Consider the following 9,017-nt stretch of genomic DNA (forward strand, 5'->3'; position numbering starts at 1 on the left):
TTCAGCTGATGGTAAACTTCATTTTACTGTTATAACAGTATGCATTCCAGTTTATTTACTTACATAAAAGTTGAAATAAATATTACATTTCAAAAAGGAGGATATAGCAAATTTTATAACAGTAGGTTTCATTGAAAGAAATCTGTTCTTATGTGTTTGTACTTACAGATGATAAACTTTGCATATATGTTACTGACAATTCTGCAGTTTGATTTCTTTCAGGAATAAATGCATATCCTTCCTTAAAAAGCCATGTTAGCTTATTAATGACATAATTACCTTCAGTGCAGGCATTTTTTTTTCACAGATATAGATGCTGGTAAGATCAGAGGAACACCTAAGGATAAAACAGGATACACTTCCACTTAAAAACCCTATCTGAATATAGTGCTGACATTAATGGTGCTTGCAGTGTAGTCTGCACTCTGTCCATGTAAAAGAGTTATGCATATAAAAAGATATGAATATACATTGCAAAATGACACCAAGAATAATTATTGATTTGTTTGCTTCTCCATCATTTCAGTCTATTGCCTGAGTAAAAATATTACAGTTACAGATTTAAAGTTTATAACTGCAGAAGTAGTCTTATTAATTCAGTAGTTACCACTTACAAATATTGCTGTACCCTGGAAAATGCCCGTGAAATTGCTTCCTGATTATGTACAGGCACTTGATCAGTGAGTTGCAGGTCAAATAGGCTGTAATAAAACTTTGTTTCTCGAGGTCCATTGGCCATATGGACAGAGAGGAAAAACAGATAGTGAGCCAGGCACTCCTGCAGTGGTAAGAGCATGGGGTGAAGTTTTGCAGAAGTAGCAAAAATATAAAAAATTCGTTTGAAGCAAGGGAGACCCAGAAGCTTAATAGGAAAGCCCCAAAGTTGCAGTGTAGTCTGAGAAGGGAGAGGTGAGATGAGAAGGAAAAGCTTAGACAAACACTGTGAGCAGAGAGGAAGGAGGATTTATGTACAAGCACCATTTCGTCTCCAGTGGTGACGAAAGCACAGAAGTGATAAAGTGTCTAGTGTCAGTTCAGAAAAAAGTAATGCCCAACATCATTGCCAATCCATCAACCACAGAAATGTGTAAAGATGAATGCAGAGAAAATCACATGATCTATTCATAAAGTAGGAAAGATATTTAATGAGGGACAAGATAAGGACTAAAAGAAAAAGGTTTATAGAAAAAGTTTCTAGAAAAAGACCAGTCAGGTTTCTAAAGCCCAACACAAAGTGCTTGTAGATGGAGGAAAACGCTGAGCTACCTTGTAATTTTAACCTGATTCTGCCCAGTTGCATAGAAATGCCTGTCACTGTCATACTCGGCAAACACCCCCATCAAAGGTGGACCCACTCATGAACAAAAATTCTGCCTGCAGGAAGAACAGAAGGGCAAATGCATGATAACCGTAGTCAGCCATTATATCACTGTATGCAAAATTAGTCAGCAAAATTATATGGTGGACTTTCTGAACAGCAACTTTCCAGCAACACTTGACCTTAGGCAGTTTTTAATATCAAGTAATTCACTTTTGTGGTTACATGTGACTAACTTTAAATAACACCATTTGAAGGTCTTAGCTTTTATGTCTTTTAAAATTGGCTTTTACCATTATGCATTTGAACTTGAATTCTGTCTCTGCAAATGTATGATAAAACAGCAATGCTTTTTAATATACACTTACATGAGAGTAAACCACGCATCAAATTGTAATTTAATATTTGACATTGTAACTGGAACTAACATCAACAAACCAGTGTTTCATTTTCCAGTTAGACACACTACTAAGGGGTTAGGAAAAAAAAGGCTACCTTTATACATTTAACGCAGGTTTTGCACAGCAGTACATGCTACTGAGACATGTAGGAAACCTACAGGAAAGGGTTAAACAACATATGCTCTGTATTCTTCAGTCTTTTCTTCTCAACAACTGAGGGCAAACCAGAAGAGTAAAATAGTTAAGGGAAGTTACCCTGTGAGCCTTAGATGTCTATCAAATAATGGTTTACTAGGAAGGTACGTGTGAAACTGATACATTTCCCATTTTTCCACCTGCTTTCATGTTGTAGGGTGTACAGGTCATTGCCATGTTTCCAAGAAGGAACTGCCACTATGTATGTAGAGAACAGCAGGCATCCGAAGGAGGGAGGAGGAGGAGAGAATGAGTTGGCACTTGCAAATCAGAGGGTTTTGCAGTGAGCATCTGCCTCTGCTTCAGATAGACTAGAAGGCAAACCTTGGACATGTCTCTCTTATCCTTCGCTCAGCCTCTGATAGCTACAAGTGAAAAGTGGCATGTACAGAAGCAAGGCTAACTAACCAACTGTTATGAACTAGTCCCTACTTCTTTTTCTGCCTCTATACTTCTTGTTCTGCCTCTACACTTCCTTTTCTGCCTCTGTAGCAACAACCTGCCTTTGTTCTCCTTGGATTTCTTGCCAGGCCTTCCCTCATGACTCTGAAACTCCACCTAGACAAGTATTACTGCTGTCTTCAGCACAATTGCCAGCCAGGAGTTGTTAGAGGGGTGATGGGTTAAGAAAGCAAGGCAGGAGGGCAGAATAACACTGGAACTCATAGCAAAGGTTTCTGACTTGTAATAAATGTAAAACCACATGGAGAAATGAAACTGAGTATGAAGGATACACAGACCAGACAGGCTATTCAGACCAAAGCTATTCAGACCAGTCACAGACCAGGTTTCTAAAATGATTTCTCTGGAGGAAAGGGCGGGCAATTTGGGAGGAGTACAGGGATCTTGTTAGATCATACAGAGAGAAAATTAGAAAGGCAAAAGCTCAGCTAGAACTAAATCTGGCCGCTATTGTAAGGGACAACAAAAAATGTTTTTACAAATATATTAACAGTAAATAGAATCCCAAGGAGAATATCTATCCTTTAATGGATACAGAAGGGAACATAGCAACCAGAGATGAGGAAAAGGCCGAGGTACTTAATGCCTTCTTTGCCTCAGTCTTTATTAGGGAGACCAGTTATCCTCAGGGTACTCCAGCCCTTGAGCTGGAAGGTAAGGATGAAGAGCAGAACATACCCCTCTTAATCCAGGAGGAAATACTTAGTGACCTACTACGCCATCTGGACACTCACAAATCTATGGGACCTGATGGGATCCATCCAAGAGTACTTAGGGAACTGGCAGAGGTCCTTGCCAAGCCACTCTCTATCATCTGTCAGCGATCCTGGTCAACAGGGGAGGTCCCAGAGGACTAGAGGCTTGCCAATGTGACTCCCATTTACAAGAAGGGTCGGAGGGAGGATCCGGGGAACTACAGGCCTGTCAGCCTGACCTCGGTACCAGGGAAGATTATGGAATGGTTTGTCTTGAGAGCACTCACGTGGCAAGTTCAGGATAAGAAGGGGATCAGGCCCAGCCAGCATGGGTTCATGAAAGGCAGGTCCTGCTTGACCAACCTGATCTCCTTCTATGACCAGGTGACCCGCCTAGTGGATGAGGGGAAGGCTGTGGATGTTGTCTACCTGGACTTCAGTAAGGCCTTTGACACTGTCTCTCATGGCATACTCCTTGAGAAGCTGGTGACTCATGGCTTAGACAAGTGTACTCTTCACTGGGTGAAAAACTGGCTGGATGGACGAGCCCAGAGGGTTGTGGTGAATGGAGTTAAATCCAGCTGGCGGCGGGTCACAAGTGGTGTTCCCCAGGGCTCGGTGTTGGGTCCCGTTCTGTTTAATATCTTTATCAATGATTTGAATGAGGGGATTGAGTGCACCCTCAGCAAGTTTGCAGATGACACCAAGTTGGGAGGGAGGGTTGATCTGCTTGAGGGTAGGGAGGCTCTGCAGAGGGATCTGGACAGGCTGGATCGATGGGCTGAGGCCAATCGTATGAAGTTCAACAAGGCCAAGTGCCGGGTCCTGCACTTGGGTCACAGCAACCCCATGCAGCGCTACAGGCTTGGGGAAGAGCGGCTGGAAAGCTGCCCAGCAGAGAAAGACCTGGGGGTGCTGGTTGACAGCTGGCTGGATATGAGCCAGCAGTGTGCCCAGGTGGGCAAGAAGGCCAATGGCATCCTGGCCTGTATCAGAAATAGTGTGGCCAGCAGGAGCAGGGAGGTGATTGTTCCCCTGTACTCGGCACTGGTGAGGCTGCACCTCGAGTGCTGTGTTCAGTTTTGGGCCCCTCACTATAGGAAAGACTTTGAGTTGGTGGAACATGTCCAGAGAAGGGCAACCAAGTTGGTGAGGGGCCTGGAGCACAAGTCCTGTGAGGAGCGGCTGAGGGAACTGGGGTTGTTTAGTCTGGAGAAGAGGAGGCTGAGGGGAGACCTTATCGCTCTCTACAACTACCTGAAAGGAGGTTGTAGTGAGGTGGGTGCTGGCCTCTTCTGTCAGGTGGATGGAGATAGGATGAGAGGAAATGGCCTCAAGTTGCAGCAAGGGAGATTTAGGTTAGATATTAGGAAAAATTTCTTTACTGAGAGGGTTGTCAGACATTGGAATAGACTGCCCAGGGAAGTGGTTGAGTCACCATCCCTGGAGGTATTAAAAAGGCAAGTAGATGGGGTACTTCAGGACATGGTTTAGTGGGCATGGTTGATTGTTGGACTCGATGATCTTGAAGGTCTTTTCCAACCTAAATGATTCTATGATTCTATGATTCTGTGATTAAACAGCTTGCAAGGACTCCACTTATGGACTACGACAGATTTAGCCTGGAGCTTCTTACAGTCCAGCACTGTCATTGTTCATTTATAACCAACAGGATGGCACAGCTGTTATTACTGATGTTGTTACTGATGATCATTACTGATATATTTACTAATGGTGGTTCATAGATCATGATTTTACCAGTTCTTAAGGGCACTCACATGTGAATACTTTTTCACATCGCTTTTTAAAATTTAAGGTACATTGGGTGCAATAATAAATGTGTGTAAAAAAATGTATTGCACTTTATTCCCTGCAACAGGCTTTGAGTTGTAACTTTTCATAGGAGTCATGTTTTAATTTCTCATCGGTGATAACCAGAAGTGCCAAAACCAAATCCTGCCCATGAGCATGAAGGATGCCTGAGCGGAGCTGCCGCAGGGCGCAGAGGGCTGGAGCCCCATGCATGGGAGGGCAAGGCAGGTGTCTGCTGGGCTCCCTCCTCCCTGGCCGGCTCTGCCCCAGCAGGAACCCCAGTCTGGGCAGCGATCCCCAGCTCCCTCCCAGCTTCCCAGCACGGGGTGAGTCAGGGCCTTTCCAGCCCATCTCTCTCCTGAGTAGTCATCCTTGGCCAAGTGCTGCCAAAATCCCAAGAGCCGGAGCCTGCCAGTGCCCCATGTGGGGCTGGCCTCTGCAAAGGCATGGCCAGGCTGTGCTAACTGTGGGCAAGTGAGGTCAGCCCTCCCACCATGGAAAAGCTGGAGTTTTCAGCTATAGGGACTGCTGCGACCACAGAGAATGCCCAGGACTGGGGAACCCACAGGCTACTGGGGCTTAAGCAGAGGTTTGGCGAATCTAAGAGCATCTTCCCTGAGCAGCACCATGAATGACCAGCTGGGGATGGGTTCCCTGCTGTTACGCGGGGAGAATGGCTTGGCATTCATTATGGTGTGTTACATCCACCCAGGTTTCTGCTCACAGTTCCAGCTGGCCACATTAAGAACTTCTAAGGAACTCCCCATTTTCCTGTAGGTATTGTTTGTGTCCCGCTAACCACAGCCTGGCTGTCTGCTCCACCAATGCATGAAGAGTGTCTGCCTCCACCCACTGAAAGGCAGAATTTCCAGGGCTACTTGTTAATGAGCTGTCACTGATAAGAGAGAATTTTGCCAGATAAAGAATCAGGCCTTCCAAAAGTCTGTCTAAAATTGAAATTATATGTTTGAGTGTGCCCCTTTCTCTTGGACAGGAATTTCTGTAACTAAATTATTTACAAATTAAGCTATCTTAATCTTGCAAATACAATGCGGTCTCAGTTGTTTCTACCCTTTTGCTTGGAACTCCGCTCTGTAATGGGTCCTTTTGTTCTTTCTTCCACCCTTAAAGTCTCTATCCCATTTCCCAAGTCTTGAACAGACTCCTGTGGTACCCACCCTAGTTCTGGGACCTCACACTGCTCTCTGGCCATTTTGCAGTGTAAGGAAGGGTCTGTAGCAATTTAAGAACTGGAGCAAGCAGTTTCCCAGGAGATGCACATGCTAAGGTAGGGGAACAAACAGGTCCCATACTCACCCCCTGGGCTGCACTACACAGGGAAAAAGTCTAAGTTGAGGAATGAATGCAAGTGGATTTAAGGACTGCTTAATAAAAGAGGAATAAATTAAAGATATTTTTGCCTCCTTTGAAAATGTAAAAAGTCTCCTGCAAACAGCTGAGATGTCTGACTGAGCTGGAAGTGACTCACATGGAAATGAGTAGTGGCACCAGTACAGGAGGATTTATGGTGAACACTGGGAACTCTGACCCAGGCAGGTCAATACACGTAATAAGGAAAGTTCTGCATCACTGTAGCTGCTATAACCTGCATCTGGGGTAAGGTGTTCGCAAACGTCCTTGGCCAAAACCTAAGAAGACCACCATTGAATCCGCAATCTGCAAATGAAGGACACGCAGACCTGCTGCCATGTAACATGCTGTTCTGAAGAAAGCCCTCCCTGCTACTTCCCTGTATCTTGGAATTGCCTTATATTTCTTCCATCACTTAAGTGGGTGCAGAAACACCCACTGCTGCTCTTTGAGCAGTGAAGATGATCTAGTGCTCCTGCTAAGTCTTCTGTGCAAAGAGATGAGGCTCCTTGAGTGGGTGACTGGCTGTGGGGAACTCAATAGCACTACAGCATCGTAACCCCACCGGGCAGCTCACCCTGGTGCCCACTGCCCCCAGGCACTGTGGAGTCAAGGACTTTCCTGTCTCCCTGCTTGAGAAGCTGTCACGCCGTGACACGGAGTGGGAGGTGCTGAGAAACAGCCAGGGAAGTAGCAAACCCCACCATAACTATTTTACAAGATTGTGTGGGAAGAAATGTTGTCATCTCTCCATCTCTGCTGGATATGTATTTCTGTGTAAGGCAGTGAGTGTCTAAGGACTGCTGGGAGAAAGACATTCTGGTCAGTATTACACCACACAGTGCATAAAAGGATGGGGAAGGAACAGTGTATAAACAGGGTCGCAGCAAATCTGCTGCTTTTGTGAGACTGTGATAGCAGGCTATTGCCAAAATTAAACAATGAACAAAAGCAGGCATTGGAGTTTTGAATTTCTGACACAGAAATTAAATGTTCAGTTAGACCTCTAGAGCAGATAAAATCATGAGCTGTGACAAACACTCAGCAGAGTTCCTGTGGTATCTAAAGAAGCCTCTCTCCAGCACATCTCTTTTATTAAGGCTTGCAATTATGTAATCGTAGAACTCTGTGTCATATTTCTTATTATTTTCCAATCTGTGGATTGTGCCACAGTCATTAGAATGCGGTTTTGAGGACTGAAACTTGTAATTCATTCTTTGTTTATGAGGTACAGAGTGCAGTGCTAATTATCATCCTAATTAGCCCTCACTGATGGATAGTGGTTGCTTATTAGATAAGCGATCACCACATTTTTAGGTAACTGCAACAATTTATTGCTTTCTTTTAAAAATAAGTCAATCATATAGCAAGTTCTGGGAAGCTAAAATTATGAGTTCTGTCTAAGATGACTATGAGACACCAAAGCCACAGCTCATGAACTGCAGTGCCGAAGCAAAGGACTGATGGGGATGGTCCATTCACAATTCAAGGCTTACAGGTCCTATAGAGAACAAATCATTAGGCCTTTTGCACATGCAAGGACAAAATCTCCCTTGTAATTCAGGTACAAACAGGCACTCACTCCAGAATGGATTTGGAGTGATTTAATCTCCACTGGTATTAAAAAGATTGAAATTTAACCTTCAATCTGTTTTTATTATAGTGCACACATGGCTAGATAATATTCTCCGAAGAGTGTATAAAGGGAATAACTACTCTGTTTTCTGAAATTCCACTGCCAGCAAGAGAAGAAAATACAAACACATTGGCATGTTTACAAGTGATGCCAAAGGCTATGTTTTATATTTTGATTATTTCCCCCAATGCCAAGATTTTTAAAAAAATACAAGTTGCTGACACTGGTATTTACTGAGCGTACTGAAAAGTAACATTTCTATCAGTATGCATCTTTCTAAACAAAATGTGCAGATTATCATTATGTATGATCATATGTATCTAGACATATGATCTATATGTATCTATACATATGATCATATTCATACCACATGATCATTCTGGTTTGCACACTTCATTATCTGAAAGTGATCTTTCCATATGTCTGTTGCGATGCCTTGGATATTCTATAAAGTGCCGCCTCAAGTGTCATTAGTGCTTTCTCATGTGATGCAAGAGTAATTGGTTTATTTTTCATCAGAACGTCTTTATTTAAAAATACGTGGCTTTCCTACAGTGTTTGAGAACGTGTGGCCAAAAAAGCTTCACATACAGTCAGGTTACATGAGTTCTTATTGTTTAACCTCAGAAAAAATATATTAATGGAAACACCCAGAAAGAAAACAGAGGATCCAAAGCTCCCCAGAGCTCTCCAACTTTCTTGTCCATCTCGCTCCGACAGTAACCTCCTGGGTGCGTACGACCACCACCCCGCCCGCACAAGTTACGCGGTGGTAATGGATACAGCCACTTCTTGGCGCGCCTGGGAATCCTGACGGCGTGAGACTCTTTCTCTCGGGGAAAGGGGCGATGCTGCTTCTCCAGGCCCGCGGTGGTCGCAGGCCCACGCTGCTCCGCAGAGCGGGGAGCGGCCCGCACAGCTGCCTCCCATACCCCCGTCTCCCCGGGCCGCACCGGCCCCCCCCCGGGGTCCTCCCGGGGCGCGTCCGCAGCCGCTGCGCCGCGGGCCAGGAGGGGTCCCGGCCCCTGGGAGAAGGCTGGCTGTGGGGGGGGCGCCGCCGCCTCCCGCCCGCCCGCCCGCCCGCCACCAGAGGAGCAGGCCGCGGCAACGGCTGGTTGCTGCGGCAA

This window comes from Buteo buteo, chromosome 10, assembly GCF_964188355.1.
Source record: "Buteo buteo chromosome 10, bButBut1.hap1.1, whole genome shotgun sequence".
NCBI classification, from domain to species: domain Eukaryota; kingdom Metazoa; phylum Chordata; class Aves; order Accipitriformes; family Accipitridae; genus Buteo; species Buteo buteo.